At 50.8% G+C, this 16,711-nt stretch overlaps 1 long non-coding RNA gene across 2 annotated transcripts; it reads right to left on the reverse strand.

The window, feature by feature from the left end:
- Window positions 1-4,358: 4,358 nt before the first annotated feature.
- LOC129530231 (uncharacterized) lies at window positions 4,359-7,739 on the reverse strand. Of its 2 annotated transcripts, none has more exons than XR_008675763.2 (3): window positions 7,693-7,739; window positions 4,823-4,998; window positions 4,359-4,437 (listed from the first exon to the last, which is right to left on the reverse strand). It is a non-coding gene; the product is annotated as an uncharacterized lncRNA (long non-coding RNA). The 2 variants fall into 2 exon arrangements; XR_008675762.1 differs by lacking the exon at window positions 7,693-7,739 and adding an exon at window positions 6,236-6,327.
- Window positions 7,740-16,711: the final 8,972 nt, after the last annotated feature.

Genomic DNA, 16,711 nt, shown 5'->3' on the forward strand with positions numbered 1-16,711 from the left:
AGAAAAGAAAAGAGGGAGACAAGAAGTTCAAAGGTAAAAGAAGGGGATGTAACTGTGGAAGCAGAGGACAGAGTGATGTGCTTTGGAGTTAGAGAAGGAGCCATGAGCCAAGGACTGTAGGCAGCCTCTAGAAACTGGAAAAGACAAGGAAATAGATTCCCCTCTGAGCCTCCAGAAAGAACCAGCCCTAGCCAGGCACAGTGGCTCACACCTGTAATCCCAGCACTGTGGGAGGCCAAGGTGGGAGGATCGCAAGGTCAGGAGATTGAGACCATCCTGGCTAACATGGTGAAACCCAGTCTCTACTAAAAATACAAAAAATTAGCCAGGTGTGGTGTTGGGTGCCTGTAGTCCCAGCTACTCTGGAGGCTGAGGCAGGAGAATCACTTGAACCTGGGAGGCTGAGCTTGCAGTGAGCGGAGGTCATGCCACTGCACTGCAGCCTGGGTGACAGAGTGAGACTCGGTATTAAGAAAAAAAAAAAAACCAGCCCTGATGACACCTTGGTTTTAAACTCATGGAACTCATTTTGAACTTCTGGCCTCCATAACTGTAAGAGAATAAATTTGTGTTGTTTTAAGCAACTAATTGTGTGGTAATTATTGTTACAGCAGCAACAGGAACTTACACTCCTACCCAGAAGACAGCATAAATCCCGTAAATTTTTCTTTCCCAATTCCCTGGACAAAGCAAGGAAGCTCGCAAGACTTTGAAGCCTGTCCTCAAAGAAAAATGTCAATCCCTACTTCAGTGTATGCTAAGATGCCAGCTGACTATTAGGAGATTCAATTCTCTTCATTAGAGTCCAACCCAGGCCACACCCCAAGGGCTGTAAGAAATTGGCACTGAAGTTTGTAAAACTCAGTGGTTTCGGCCAGGTGCAGTGGCTCACACCTATAATCCCAGCACTTTGGGAGGCCAAGGCGGGTGGATCACTTGAGGTCAGGAGTCTAAGGCCAGCCTGACCAACATGGCGAAACCCCTTCTATACCAAAAATACAAATATTAGGTGGTGGTGGGCACCTGTAATCCCAGCTACTGGGGAGGCTGAGGCAGGAGAATCACTTGAACCCGGGAGGCAGAGGTTGCAGTGAGCTGAGATCGCACCACTGCACTCCAGCCTGGGTGACAAAGTGAGACTCCATCTCAAAAAAAAAAAGGCAGAAAGACCACCAGCAAACAGTTAATAAGCACCAACTGCATACATGGTACCCATCTGGAGCTGGAAATCCAAAGTGACAAACTTAATCAGCCTCAGCCCTGACTCCTGCTCTCAAGGAGCTGAGAATATAATTAAGCCTCTGGTCTATGTGTATTGGCATGGCCAGCTTCCACAGGAACACACAGGGGGGCTTTACTGTGTCTTACACCAGTGGTCGTTCTGATGGTTCTGTGCCAGCCTCCTAGTGAAGAGCCAACCCTGGGTAAGAGAAAAGAAGCAGGCATGCCAAGACTCAAATATGTGCAAGGAATCATATGTATGACACGTGGACCAGCAGGTTAAAAAAGTGTTAACCCCCAAACCACTCTCAAACAAAGTCTTAAGCTGAAGCCAGCTTTCAGATATGTATTATTATATAGTAATACATGTTAATATATATTAATATGCAATTTGTACATATTAGCATCAATAGGAACACAGGACCTACATATGCACACACACGTACTTACTAGAGCTGCTGTGGCTCAAATGCAAGGGCAAAATCCTCTGCTTCCTCAGGAATCCCCTAACGTGATGAGGATCACACAGCAAAGAAGACACAGGCTTCATCATCAAGCAGACCTGGACCTGTCCTTCTTGCTGTCTACACTGGACAAGTGGCTTCTCTAAACCTCAGTTGCTTCATCTGTAAAAGGGGAAGAATGTTCTACTGGCAAGATTGTTGTGAGGGCCAAGGGAAATGAGGACATGAAACCCCAGCCACCAGCAGGTCTCAACAGGTGTCAGCAGCTGGGACACCAGCCACAGCTGTGAGGCTTCAGGAAACAGGTCCACTTGACCCTCCTCGCCAGTCACCATCCAGACCCAGCCTTGACCCACAGCCGCTCTGGAGGGGACGGGACAGTGGGATTTTGGGATCGGGAGAACTTGGTTCAAGTCCTAGCCCTGCTGGTAAATGCTGGCCTCCCCCAGGGCCTCATTTCCCCCTCGGCCAGGTAAGGATAATGATCTATTGATTTTAAAGCATGTCACCAGGGCTAAATGAGGCATGAAAGTGCTTTGTCCCCTGGCACTTCTGCCCTTCCTGTTTTCGGTGCCAAAACCCTTAGCCTGGCCAGGCTTGGTGAGAGGCACCGTGAGGCTGCTAGCCTGAGCCCTAGCTCTGTCCCTGGCTGGTGGGCTGTCTTTTGCAAGTGACCGCTCTGCCCCAGTTGTTTCACCTGCAAATGATAACAGCCAGCACCAGCTTCGCTCATGATGGAAGCCCCGGTGTTAAGCCCCTGCCTCCGCCTCCACTTGGCCGGCTCCAGGCAAGGCGGCCACTGTGGTGGTGACTGTCAGAATTGCTCTCTTACAAGGTGCTGCTTGCACCAAACTCAGGTGGGGGTGTCTGTGTTGCAAACACAAGCACACGCACTACACACACATACACAGCACATGCCACACACATGCACACACCACACACACCACACATACCACAGGCATACATATACACACCACATAGCACATAGAACACACACACACTCCACACACACCACATGCCACACACCACACACATACACCACACCCTGCACACATACACAACACATGCCACATGTATGAACACCACACACCACACATACCACAAACTTACATAAACACACATCACACACACAGCACATGCCACACGCATACCACACATATACATATACACACCACACATAACACACATACCACACAGATACATAAACACATACATCACACACATACAAAGCACATGCCACACACATACCACACATAAACACATATGCCACACATACACAGCACGTGCCACACACATATACACACCACATAGCATGTGTGTGTGGCATGTGGAATGTGGCATGTGTGAAATGTGTGTGTGTTGTGTGTGCTATGTGGTGTGTATATGTGTGTGTGGTGTGTATGTGGCATGTGGTGTGTGTGAAATGTGTGTGTGTTGTATGTGCTATGTGGTGTGTATATGTGTGTGGCACATACTGGGAATTGAGATGATTTGTGGCTTTTTATATTGTTTTTTACTGAGGTATAAGCTGTTCATAAGGAACATGTATTGCATCATAATCAGACAAAACAACACAGTCATTTACATGTTTTTAAAAATCCTGTATTTGCTTGAAAATACTCTAGAAAGAACATGTGTGTATGTCGGGGGTGGCGTGACAGAAATGGATGGAATAAGAGTGGCAAAATGTCATCTTTGCTGAAGCTGGCCAAAGGGGACTATGAGAAATCACCATATGATTCTCTTGACTTTTGAGTATGTTTGCACATTTCACGAGAAAAGGTGAAAACAAACAAATGAATAAAACCAAGGTCAGCAGTGAGTTCATCCTTGGCTTTTAGAGGATATCACAATTGCAGTGGAATAAACACAGAAATATGAGAAACAAATACACAACAGAAATAAGGCTGCAAAACTTAACGCTAAGAACCCAGGAGCCATCAGCTGTGCGACCTCAGGTCAATAACAGCCTTATGAAGCCTCAGGTCCCTCATCTGTAAAACGGGAGGAAACCCTTGTTGCATGGCAGGCTTGTGGTTCAGACTGAAAATTCTAATTACTACTGTGGCTGCTGTTGTTCAATCCATAGGCCCTGGAAGTCTGGAAGCAAGAACTCCACACCCCAACAGTGGTTTCAAACTTTGGTGTGCACGGAGATGACCAGGGTTACTAGCAAAAATGCAGATTCCTGGCCAGGCACGGTGGCTCGTACTTGTATTCCCAGCACTTAGGGAGGCCGAGGCCAGTGTATGGCTTGAGGTCAGGAGTTGGAGACCTGCCTGGCCAACATGATGAAACCCCATCTCTACTAAAAATATAGAAAATTAGCCAGGCATGGTGGTGCATGCCTGTAATACCAGCTACTCAGGAGGCCGAGGTAGGAGAATCGCTTGAACCAGGAGGTGGAGGTTTCAGAGAGCTGAGATCGCGCCACTGCCTGGGTGACAGAGTGAGACCCTGTCTCAAAAAAAAATGCAGATTCCAAGGTCCTACCCCTAGGGATCCTGACTCCATACGTGGGGCCAGGCCTAGGACCCTCCACTTTAAATAAGACCCCAGGCCATTCCCACTGGGGAAATGCTGCATCTAGCCCCACACCAAAGACACCCAGGTAAGCAGATCTGCCATGGACAAAAACGCCTCGCCATACAGAAACCGGGGTTGGACGTTGTTCGGGGCTGATTGCCCATTTATGACTCTAGGTGGACTTTGTCTGCAGTCATGGCTGGAAAAGCTGGCAAGCAACAGACACCTTTGCAAAAATAGCAAATAAACAATATGTCACATTTGTGGTTTCCTCCTGGGAGGGGCAGAGTCTACGGGCAATTGACTTAGGGCAGAATCCAATTCCAACATGAACTAACTGTGTGGCACGGGCCGAAGCCCTTGACCATTCAGTATCTGCATGATGGGAATTTTGATAGCAGGATCAGAAACAGCCCCATGGGGTTTTGTCAATTACACGAGGCTGTCAGGAACCGAGGCCTGGAGCCAGGACCCCATCAGGAAGTTTACGGATCCACTGGATTTATGGCCTCCATGCTCAGGGTGTCAGGTCCCAAACCTTCTCAATCACAGGAAAGCAGGACTCAGGCCAAGGGAAGGAAGCGCATGTTGCAGCTGGAGACCACACATACCTTGGCAGCACCCCAGGGAGAGAAAATTCCCTGCTGCACCAGGCTTCTCTGTGCACTTCCAGCCCCGATCACTTAAGGAGCCCCTGTCCCACTCTGAGTCTTCTTCTGAGGCCTCTGTTTGTGTTGTCCTGCTCCTGTCCTGGCCTCCAGATCCCTCCTCTCGTGGGGTCCTAGGTCTGAAGGAAAAGCAAGATGGCGGCAGTCTGGGGGAAGAGCATGTGCTTGGGGTCCCCGTGGCCCATTTCTGGGCTTGGCCTGGTCACCTGCTGCAGTCAGTATCACTCATTCAGACCTAAGCAGTAATGCCAGGCGGGTCATGTCCTCCTTGTAAAATTGTTTGTTTGGAGAATTTGTGGTGAACTCCAAATCTCTCTCTCTCTCTCAAAATTAATACTATTCGAGTCATTTGTGCTTGACTGCAGCCCTATGGAAGGGACAGCCCCACTTCTCCCCTTGCCTCTTTGTCGTTATTTGTAGGGCAGTCACAGGAAACCAATACAATGGCATTTCCCCCTAAACATGAGTGTGGCTCTCAGCGCAATCCAGTTCACAACTAATAGTCCTTCCTTGACCGATAGGACCAGGCCTCAGGAAGGGCTTGGGGGCCTCAGAGGCAAATGACACTCAGCCCTTCAACCCTGCACAACCACAGACCTCACACCCAGTGGTAACCAATTTGGCTGAACAGCACCCTACACTGTGGGCTCCCCGTGGTGCTGGGCCCCCTCACAAGGAGGCAGGGCCCACCCTCCTGATCTAGCCTGAGCCCCTGAGTCCTCTCCCAACCTCCTCCCAGTGATCTCAGCCGCTCCAGCAAGACGTGGGGCTGGTGTCCTTCAGCTGCCTCCCTCTCCAGAGGAGGAGAGGTGGCAGATGTTGAGGCTGAGGTGGAGAAAAGCTCCTGGCATGCTTGCAGCCGGGGTCACCTTGTGCACGGGCAGAGTCACGGAAGGGTGAGACAGTAGGTGCACTGTGTGGAAAACCAGACTCTCGGGACCAGGACCCAGAGAATGCTGGAGGGCCGGGGAGGTCAGCGCCTGCTCTCTCCCCATGAGGGAGGCCCCCTCCCTCAGGCAGTCTGCCTACTTCAGAGTGGGGAGTCCAGGTTATCAGTTCTGTAGGGTCGATGGACCTGGTCTCATTTGCCTCTGAGGCCCCCAAGCCCTTCCGGAGGCCTGGTCCTGTAGGGCAGGGATTTCATATTTGTTGCGAACTGGACTGAGCTGAGCCACACCGACGTCTGGGGGGAAATGACATTGTTTCGGTTTCCCTGGCTGCCCTACAAATAACCACAACACGTGTGAGTGCGGGACGGATGGGGGAATGGGGGGTGGGGGAGGGGTGGGGATGGGGTGGGGGAGGGGCAGGTGGGGTGGGGGAGGGGAGGGGGAGGTGAAAACAGTAGCAACTTACCCTCTCACAGTTCTGGAGGCCAGGAGTCCAAAGTCAAGGTGTGGGCAGGGCTGTTCCCCCTGGAGGCTCTAGGGGAGGGTCCTCCCTGTCTCTTGCAGCCTCTGGTAGGCCCAGGCACCCCTCGGCTCCAATCTCTGCCATCCTTGCACATAGTCTCCTTTCCCCCGAAGTCTCTATGTGTTCTTTTCTGTATCTTGTAAGGACAGTCTCATTGCATGTAGGGCTCACCCTAATTCAGTGTGATTTTATCTTGACTCTTACCTTAATTATCTGCAGACTCTTTTTCCAAATAAGGTCACATTCTGAGATTTGCGGTAGAGATAAACTTTGGGGGGACATGATTCAACCTACTAAGCCATTAAATCACAAAGAGCACGCAAGAAGGACCAAAAAGGCAGCGGGAAGTGGGGAGGACCTTGATCCAAGGACTTCCACAGCTCAGGCCTCCCTTGTTCCAGCCAGCAAGGACTTTCTTTCCATGAGCACCTTTGACTTCCACTGCTAGCCAGGATGACGGGTTCCTGGCTCTCTTCTACAGATGAGGAAACTGAGGCTCAGAGGCCTTTGAATGCATAGCCAAGTTCACACAGTCAGCCAGAGCTGGGACTGGAGCTCACTTGGTACCAAAGCCTGGGGGTTTCACAGCCAGCTCGGCTGGATTGAAGAAGCCCCACCCCCACCCCCAATGAGGTTCCAAGATCTTTCTCCAAGGAGCTTGCTTTATCAATAAGAAATGAATCTTTTGTTTTTGAGACAGAGTCTTACGCTGTCACCCAGGCTGGAGTGCAGTGGTGGGATCCCCATTCACTGCAACCTCCCTTTCATGGGCTCAGGCAATCCTTCCACCGCAGTCTCCCAAGTAACTGGGACTACAGGCACATGCTCCACATCTGGCTAATTTTTGTATTTTTTTGTAGAGATGGGATTTCGCCATGTTGCCCAGGCTGGTCTCGAACTCCTGGGCTCAAGGGATCTACCCTCGGCCTCCCAAAGTACTGGGATTACAGATGTGAGCCTCTGAGCCCAGCCAAACTGTCTTGATGTTCACGTTATTTCACTACCTTAGATTATGAATTTTGGAATGTGGCCAGTTTCCTGGAATCACATTAAGAAGTGAGGTCCAGGAGAACAACGATTAATTTAATTATTAATAGAAATCAGCCTAGACCTGGGAAATAAGATGAGGAGACCCAACTGCCCCCACCCTTGCCCTTGTGCCCATGTGGGAGGACATCCTGATTCATTTAGATTTTTGCTTCTTCCTACACTGACAAAGAACACTGGGGCAGCTCCAGGGAAATGTGCCCAAGGTGTGGAGGGGGCTGGGGGAGTGGAGAGCATTTTTTTCTGTTCCCAACCGTGCCTTTCTGCAATGTCTGTTCATCCTTGAAGACCTAAGACTGGAGAATGTGGGGTTTGTTTGTTTTGGAGAGACTCGGGGGGAGGGGGGGTCTCACCATGTTGCCCAGGTTGGCCTTGAACTCTTGGCCTCAAGCGATCCTCCTGCCTTGGTCTACCCAATAGCTGGAAGCACAGGCGTGCCAGATTTGGCTGAAGAGTTTTGTTCGGAAGTTTTCAGCACCTTGGATCATATCCTTAAAAAGCTCATTCACTGATTCAACCAATCTCTACTGTGCACTGCCCAGAACCAGAGTGTGAGCTCCACGGGGTAGGCAGGGCGCCAGCTTTGCTCTCAGCTGCCCCCGGGCGCTTGGGACCTGGAACCCATGAATGAACAGACCCCGTTCTAGATCAACAGACATTCAAAGCAGCGCTCTAGGGGAAGGGCAGGGGAGGAATGAGCGTCCAGCCCCCGCGGCTCTGCTTCTTTGCCTGTGTGTAAGTGGTGGGATTAAAAGGTGGTTGGGTGCAGCGGCCCTTCCCCCACCTGCAATCCAGTGCCAATGCAAGTGCCAGGGGAGGGGTGGCGTTTCTGTTTACTTCCAGCCAGGTCAGCTCCCTTGCCCCCGCCCCTGTGTTTGCATTTTCTCGGTTTGGCGAGCTGGTGGAGTAGCCACGGAAAGAAGGCGGATTTAAAGGCTCCATTTGGAGAAGGCTGTTGGAGAAAGCTTGCACCTCCTATCACACCCCCATGGCAAGTCAGCCGCCTCAAAAGTGCCAGTGCCGGCCCTGTGTGAGCTGAACACCTTCGCACAAACCCCCCGGGAGCGGTTATAATTACCCTCATTTTCCCGGGGAGGCGCCTGTTGCTCAGAGAGGCCAAGTGACTCACCCAAGGTCACACAGCTTAGCAGTGGCCGACCCGGGATTGGAACCCAGGGCTCCGGACCCCGCGGCGGCCGTTTCTCGAAGATACCCACTACCTCCCTCTTACACCGCTCAGGAATAAAGCAGGAAGGCCGAACGCCCCGTTTTCGCCCAAAAACAATGCTCCACGTAAATTTGCGGGAACAAAAGCAACCAGAAATCTAGCCAGGGTTTTCCGCCTCTCCGATCTCCGCGGACCAATCGCGTCCTGACGGCTGCCGAGAGACTAGAGGCGGTGGCTCCAATATGATGCACAGCCCCTCAGGGCGGTGTGGCCGCGGCACGGGCGAATGGGATTGGGGACCCGGCACAATCACGGGCCGAGAACGGGCCGGCTGAGCCAGTCAACGGTTGGGTGGGCCCGGCTGGCCCGGGCTGCCGCGAGAGGCGGCCACCCCGCCCACTTCTGCTAGTCCCGGTCTCCCGTCAGAAGCGAGCGCGACGATCCCTCTGCTCCTCGGCCGGTGCCTGCTCTGCCGTCGTCGCCGCCGCCGCCGCCGTCCGTCCGCCGTCCGTCCGCCGCCCGCCCGCCGCGCGGGACCAGCAAGGCCGGCAAGTCCCGGCAGGATCCCTCCGTGACTGCCGCCACGCGTCCCTCCCCCTCCAGCGGCCGTTCCGCGGCAGCGGTCCCCCAGCGCTCCCCAGGCTGCGACGCCGCGCCCGCGGCCCGGGGTAACGGTCGGCCTGGGGCCCGCAGTGACAGACCCTGCGGCGCGGGGGGAGATGGGGGCGGCAGCCTTCCAGGCGACGACGACGACAACGACGAGGAGCAGCCGCCGCTGCTGCCGCTCACCGGCCGCTGCTGGGCACGGGCACGGGCGCGGGTAAGGCGCCTCCCCGTGAGCGGCGGGCCCAAGGCCGCTCGTCATCCCCGGCCGCCGCGGGTCCCCCCCCGGAGCCCCGCGCGCGCCCGCCTGCCAGCCCCTGACGGGAGCCTTGCCTGGCCCCGGTTCCCGCCCCGGCGCCCGCCCGGCCCGCGGCGCCCGAGCGCCTTCGCCCGGACCCGACCCCGGCCCGCGCGCCCCCGGTCCTGGCGCGCCCCGGCCCCGGCCCCCGGCGCCCCCCGGCCTCCCCCGCGCGGGCCCCGGGTCGCGGCGCGGCGCGGGCGGCAGCATGGTGGAGAAGCGCTGCCCGCTGCAGAGGGACGGCGTGTACCGCTGGTTCTCGGAGCTGCCGTCGCCGCAGCGCGTGGAGTTCCTATGCGGCCTGCTGGACCTGTGCATGCCGCTCCAGCTCCGCTTCTTCGGCTCCTGCCTGGAGGAACTGGCCCGCAAGGACTACCACTCGCTGCGCGACTCGGAGATCAAGGCCAACAACCCGGCCGACCTGGGCAGCTTCACCAACCTGATGGACGAGGTGGTGCGCAGCAAGCTGCTGGTGTAGCTGGTGCTGCTGGACTCGGAGCAGCGCGAGGCGGAGGGCGTGCTCTACCGCAAGCTCACGCACATGACTCCATCATCTGCATCTACGGGCTGCAGCTCAACGAGGGCCACACGGGCGATGAGTTCCTGCTGCCGTTCACCATGTTCTCCAACCGCCGGGCCTTCAGCTTCCACCAGAAGCAGATGCTGCGCCAGGAGCTCACGCAGATCCAGAGTAGCCTGAACGGCAGCGGGGGCCACCTGCCCGGCCTGCCACAAGGTGCGTGCCCGCCCCGAGTTCTGCTCTGTACCCCAACCCTGCATCCCCAACTCTATATGCCTAGCCTCCAGCCTGCACTGGGAGCCGCCACCCAGGCCTCCAAGCCTGCACCGCGACCCCCCCACCCACGCCTCCAGCCTGCACCATGAGCCCCCAGCCCGTGTCCCAAGCCCCATCCTAAGCCTCTGTGTCGCACCCCAAATGTGTGCCCCACCTCTCCAAGCCTCCACTGTACATCCCAAGTCCCCACCCCGTGTCCCAAGCCCCCATCCTAAGCCCGCACTCGTCACCCTAAGTCTGCATTTCAAGCCCCAAGACCGCACCGCGGCCCTGAGCCCACACCCTCAGTCTCCTCTGCGTGCCCCAAAGCCTCCAGACCTCCGCCTCGCGCCCCTTGGGCAGGAGCGGCTGCAGGGGCCCTGGGTCCGAGGATCCGCGGGAGCTGTGCGGGAGACGTCCGTGGTCAGAGCTCACAGTCCCAAGTGCCCTCCTTTCACTTAGCCGGCTGCAAACGCGATAAGGCCTTTGTCCCCTTAATGGGACCCTTGGGTGACAGATAAAACACATTGCGCCGCCTTGGTTTCCCCAAATCTGGTATTTATTACTAGAAAAGGAAGGAGCCGTGGCCATGCCAGAAGCCGCTGGTGAGGTGAACATTGCAAGGCGCTGGGCTTCGCCTTCTGAGCCGCTCACTCCATACAGGTGGAGGCCCTGCTTGGGGCGTGTGTCGCTGGGGGCCTGCGCGCGGGACGTGGCTGTCCGTGTGAGCTCATTTATGGACACGTGCATGCTGTATGATGTACGCGTGTGTCGCATGTGGGCATGTATGTGTGCACACGTGTGTATTTATGAATGTGCACATGCCTGTGAGCGTTGTGTGTGATCGTTTTTAAGAGCCAGGCTACCTGTAACAGGCAGAAAAAGACTCCCAGAGCCTAAATGCCCGTGAAACCTATTTATTGGCGACCCTTAGAAACAAAACCCAGGCTGACGTTTGAGTAGGAGGGCACTGGTGCCTTAAAGAATGTTAGGTTAGGTTAAAGATCTCCCGTCTCCAAATTGAACCGGAAGGGCATCCTGGCCATCCACTTAGCCATGTGAACTTCTGTCTAAGTGTTTCAGAACTGAAAACGCAAAGTGTTTGGGGCTCCAGCTATTTTGAACAGGCCCCTGCAATCCAGTGCCAAAATTTTGCTGCCGGAAGTGATTACTTTGACCTGGTGTGATGTGTATTTAGATTACAAACTGATTATTTTTTTTGGAAGGGAATAGGTTGCAGTCAGGACCAGTCTTGCTGAGTGCCTCTTTGCAGTGTCTTTAAGCTCTTTGAAGTTAAAACTTTGATAAGACTTTGCTTTTATGAGTGGCTGAGAACACCGTCTGGTTTGCTAGGTTTTTTTTGTGTGTGTTTTTAAAGCTGTCTTTCAATCCTGGGTTGTGGCTTTTCCTTTTTAATGTCTTCCTCTAAGAAGTGGTTGTGGTACATACATTGGTATTTTTGTGTGTGACATTTATCTCCAAGACTATAGTTTTCTTTTTAAGTTCAGCTCCCACCCTACATTTCAGGCTGTGTGCTGCGCAGAGGGTCCTAGGAAATGTAGTTGTTTCTAGTAATCTATGTAAGCCTTGACATGCCAGCAAATTGTCGCCTGTTCATGGAATCTCAGTCATTTATGGTCAGTTTCATGTGCTGTTTGTTACTCCTTTGTGTAGATTCCACCCACTAATAATTTCTATGGCTGTTGCTACAGTAAAGTCATCTCTTTAAGGGGATTCTTAATGTGTGAGCACGGGTGCATCACTTTATGCAGACAGTGGTGATTATTATTTTGGTTGGGCAGTGAGCTAAATCTGGAACAAAAATGTCTTTTATAGGAGAGCCTTTCTGTCAAGCAGAAATCCCTTTGACGAGATGAAGGAGCTAATCTATTCGTCTCAGCTCACCCCTGCACTGCCCCCCCTCCCCCCCAGCCCCAAGGCCATGGGCACTGAATTTACCAGGCATGCAACCTTGGCCAGGATCCTTCTACCTCTCAGTGTTGTCCCTATTGCAGTGGAGGGGATGTAACCTACCTCACAGGCTTGTGTTGAGGATTACATAGGTAACATACGTGAGCTTCCAGCAGAGGTGCAGTAAATGCTGCTTTCTCCTTTATGGCTTCTCCGGCTTTTAACATTTATTTTTGTAGAGGTATGCTAACTTAAAGCAAGGCATGTTTTATAGATTGAATTATTTACATCTTGGCTATGAGCGTTTATGTGTTCTAAATTGGTTTTTGAATAGTTACTTGGAGCTGACAATTTTTTTGTTTCATCTTTGGAAAACTGGAAGATTCTGCGACCCTTAATGAGAGGATTATTATAAGGAGTAACCTTGGGCTGTCATTTCCGTATTTCAAAACAACTGTGGTTTCTAGTTTTCCCTACATCCCTGGTGTCACTGCTAAGCTAATTTCAGCCCCATTCGTTTAACTTTCATTTCTGTTGCTGCTTCAAAGCTAAGGCTGACGTTGATGAACCCTTTATTGCTTGGAGCAAGCAACTCAGATGAAATCTAGCATTTAAATATTTTGCTTTCTTAGTTTCTAAATATTCCTGAAAAAGCAGCCCCATTAAAGCTGTCTGCATTCTTATGTAAGCCTGTTGTATTTTGTTTTGAACTCTTTGAGCTTAGAGATTTTGTGTTTTTCTTTTAGAGATACAAATGTTAATTGCTTTTTAAATTCTTTATCCAATTTGAATTTTTATTTCTTGGCCTGGCAAGGTGGCTTATGCCTCTAGTCCCAGAAGTTTGGGAGGCCAAGATGGGCAGATCACTTGAGCCCAGGAGTTCAACACCAGCCTGGGCAACACAGCAAAACCCTGTCGCTACAAAAAATACAAAAATTAGCCAGGAGTGGTGGCACACACTTGTAGTCCCTGCTACTTGGGAGGCTGAAGTGGGATGATTACCTGATCCCAGGAGGTAGAAGCTGTAGGTGAGGTATGATCATGCCACTGCTCTCCAGCCTGAGTAACAGAATGAGACCCTGTCTCAAAAAATTTTTTTAAAATTTATTTTAACTGTATTTTCCAAAATAGTCATTATTTGCAATTCCTTATCCAAACCCTGTGTTTTTATTTAAAAATTCTTATTATTCTGAGGACTTCTAGAGGTGTAAAAGTGGGGGGAGTATAAAGTAGACATACCTGTGTTTTACTTTCAGAAAGAAAAATGCTTCCAGTAGCCACACTGATGATAGGCTGAATTAGTTGTACTCTGCCTAGTGGCCGGTAATGCTGCTGCTTGCTGCTCCTGCAGTCGCCTGTTGCAGGGTGCCAACTGTGGGGGATAGTTGGCTTAGACTTTCCAATGCCTATTTTATGTAAATAAAAGACCATGGTTTTGGAAATAGTTAAATCCTTTGCAGTTTTTTCTTTTTGTCAGTGATAATAAATATGCTGTGGTATGTGCACATGCTTATTCTTGTTTTAAAACTAACAGCTTTATTGAAAGAGAATTCATATACTGTATATACTTCACCCTTTTAAAGTGAAGTCAGTGGTTTTTAGTATAGTCACATAGCTGTGCAAGCACGACCACTGCCACTGAATGTTTCCATCACCCCAAAAAGAAACCCAGTGCCTATTAGCAGTTGCTCCCCATTCCCCCTCCCCCCAACCCTTGACCACCCCTTTTTGTCTCTATGGGTGTCTTTTGGATGTAGCATGTAAGGGGACCACACACCGTGTGGCCCTTTGTGACTGGCTTCCTTCACTCTGTGTGGTGATGTCAGGGCCCCTCCATGCTGTGGGTGTGTCAGCACTTCCTCCTCTTTCGCGACCGAGTGGCATTCCCCTGTGAAGAGGCGAAGCTGTGCTCACGCGTTCTTCAGTGGGTGGACCTTGGGGTTGCTTCACATGCTTGCTTGTAGACTTTTGTCTTCATGGTTAATAGACTCTTTATCTTCATCCCCGTGCACTGTTCCTAACACTTAGAGCATCCTCTGTGGACCGCTGGCATACGTGTCGGTGCAGGGCTGTCCTGAGGGCTCCTGTTCCACCTGGTAGATTGCTAGGTGCGGTGTGCAGAGCTGTGTAGGTGTGGCCTCAGCCAGCCTAGGGAGCTGCAGTTGGAGGTGGCAGGGAACTCTGTGCTGTCAGTACAGAGCCTCTGGGCTGGTGCGTTTGGTCAGTGACAGGTATGGGGGAGCAGGGCCTGGTGGGCAGGGGCCTGAGCTCCAGCTGTGAGGGCCCTGCTGTTTGTGTTTCAGCATCCTCAGGGTATGGATAATGAACTGCTTCATGGGGCTGATTTTTTTAAGGGGGCACTAAAAAAAATGATGTTTTTAAAGTTTTTGGTGCAGGGGTGTGGTGGGGGTGGCGGTCTTTCTTTAGGGATATGTTCTGTGGAACAGTTCTGGAACTCTCTGTGGCTTGCATTGTGAGTACCTGAGGGAAAGCACTGTAGAAACTTCAGATAGACACAAATACTGTGAATAAACCTGCTGAAAATGTCTGTCTAAAGATCAGCAACAGCTTTTGCTTTGTTGCTTTTTGTAAGCTGTTGAAAATCATTGCAGTTCAGAGGTGAAACATGGGATAGTTCATCGTCTGGTTATCAGGCAAACTGGTTTCTCCCTTAGCTCTAAACTCTGGGCCTATTGCAGCCAAGAGTCATCTAGCATTCCATAAGAATGGACTCTCTCTGGAGCAGCTGTTGTCACTGATGGTTAAAGGAATAGCTGTGACCTAAAAGCACTGTTTTGTCTCCATCTTTAACACTTGTTCTCCTGGGCAGCTGGGAACTGCCTGGTCTATGAGCTTGTCTGTGAACTAAGTCTTCTGGCTGTCTTTGTATACGTTGCTTTTTTTTTTTATTGCATTACAGGAGATACAGGAGATAATATTCTAACACAGTGGATCCTTTTTATTTTTATTTTTATTTTTAGGCCAGCTGTTACAGGTCTAGAACACTGTGCTGTTTCATAGTACAGTACAGTACATGATATGGGAATTGAGTCATGTGCTGCTTAAGGACACAGATAAGTTCTGAGAAAAGCGTCCTCAGCTGATCTTGTTGTGTGAGCACCACAGAGTGCACTTGCACAAACCTGGGTGGCAGAACCCGCTACACCCCTGGGCCACATTGTAGAGCCTGTTGCTCCTCGGCTATAAACCTGTACAGCGTGTTACTGTACTGAATACCGTAGGCAGTTGTAACCCAGTGGTATTTGTGTATCTAAACACAGAACAGGTACAGTAAAAATGCATTATTAGAATCTTAGAGGATCCCTGGTCCGTGTGGTCTGTCAGTGGTGGAAGCATCCTTATGCAGTGCGTGGCTGTGCTGGGATGCAGTTCTGATTGCTTTCTTGGTGGTAGTATTTTTGTTGATGCCATGATGGAGCTGCAGTAGCACTGCCATCTACTGTGTAATGGCTTGGATTATGTGGTACTTTAATTACTGTCCTTTGCCCTCACATTAAATGAAGGCCATTTACTTTGATATGAGCTAGTTCACACTTGCCTCATTTAGTTGAACACAAATTTGAGTTTTGCTGTTTTCTACTGTGTTCTGGAGCACAGTTGTAGAAACTGGAAATTCTGTGTCATATTTGGGTATGATGAGTAATATGATGGTATATCATTTGTTCAAGTGCGAAGATAATTGGAGATAAGCATCTGCGTTAGTCTTGTCACTGCGGGTGAAGCGTACCGTTTACTTAGGCTTTAGTTTACCCATTTTCTCTTTAGTCCTGTAAACTTCATCTACCTTTTGGATTAGCATGCTTTTCCAGCAAATCTACATGAGTCTTAAAACTTTAGAGTCCAACTAGTAGAATAGAATAGTAAGAGGTACTTGCGCCGGGGCATCTTTTTTTGTTGAATTGATGACGAAGAAATTTTTGTTATGCTAGAAAAAATTTCTACTTTAGTATTCTCCCCCGCCCCCCACCTTAGAGGGATTAGATTTTAGAAAAAGATCCTTCTTTTTTTTTTTTTTTTGAAAAACTGCCAGTTGGAACAGTAGTTATCTTGTTAGTTTAAGTAAGAAGTGTAGCTGCAAGTTACCTAATTAGGGTACATTATTGAAGGGCTTTTGGTTTTGGACTTCAGTCTTAACATACTCAGTTTAGAAATTACTTTTAGCAAGGTAATTTTTTTCTCCAGTCTCTGTAGATGTTTTTATTGTAGAGAGACCTGACACATTGTAGAAATATTTCCTGTCAAAGGTAAAAAGAGATCATCCAGAACTAACAAAATAGGTTAATTCTTAGCAGTTTCTGTTTTGTTCTGGGTTAAAAGACCTGAAGCTACTTAAAGCGAGAAGACAGAAGCAAGACAGAGTTGCTCTTCTAGCAGCCGTGTGTCATGTCTGATCAGGGCATGATTAAGCAGGACAGGATTTCACATGCCGGCCACAAAGCCCTGGACCTGGCCGCTCACCCTGAGAGGGGCACTGTGGACCTTGCCCGCCATTCACTACCCAGCTTGCCAGTGGGGCGGGTGCTTTGCAGGCTCACAGAAAAATCACTGGCCCTTGAAATGTCTTATCTGGGCCTGGACACCTCCTTAGTTTCTCTT

This window comes from Gorilla gorilla, chromosome Y, assembly GCF_029281585.2.
Source record: "Gorilla gorilla gorilla isolate KB3781 chromosome Y, NHGRI_mGorGor1-v2.1_pri, whole genome shotgun sequence".
NCBI lineage: Eukaryota > Metazoa > Chordata > Mammalia > Primates > Hominidae > Gorilla > Gorilla gorilla.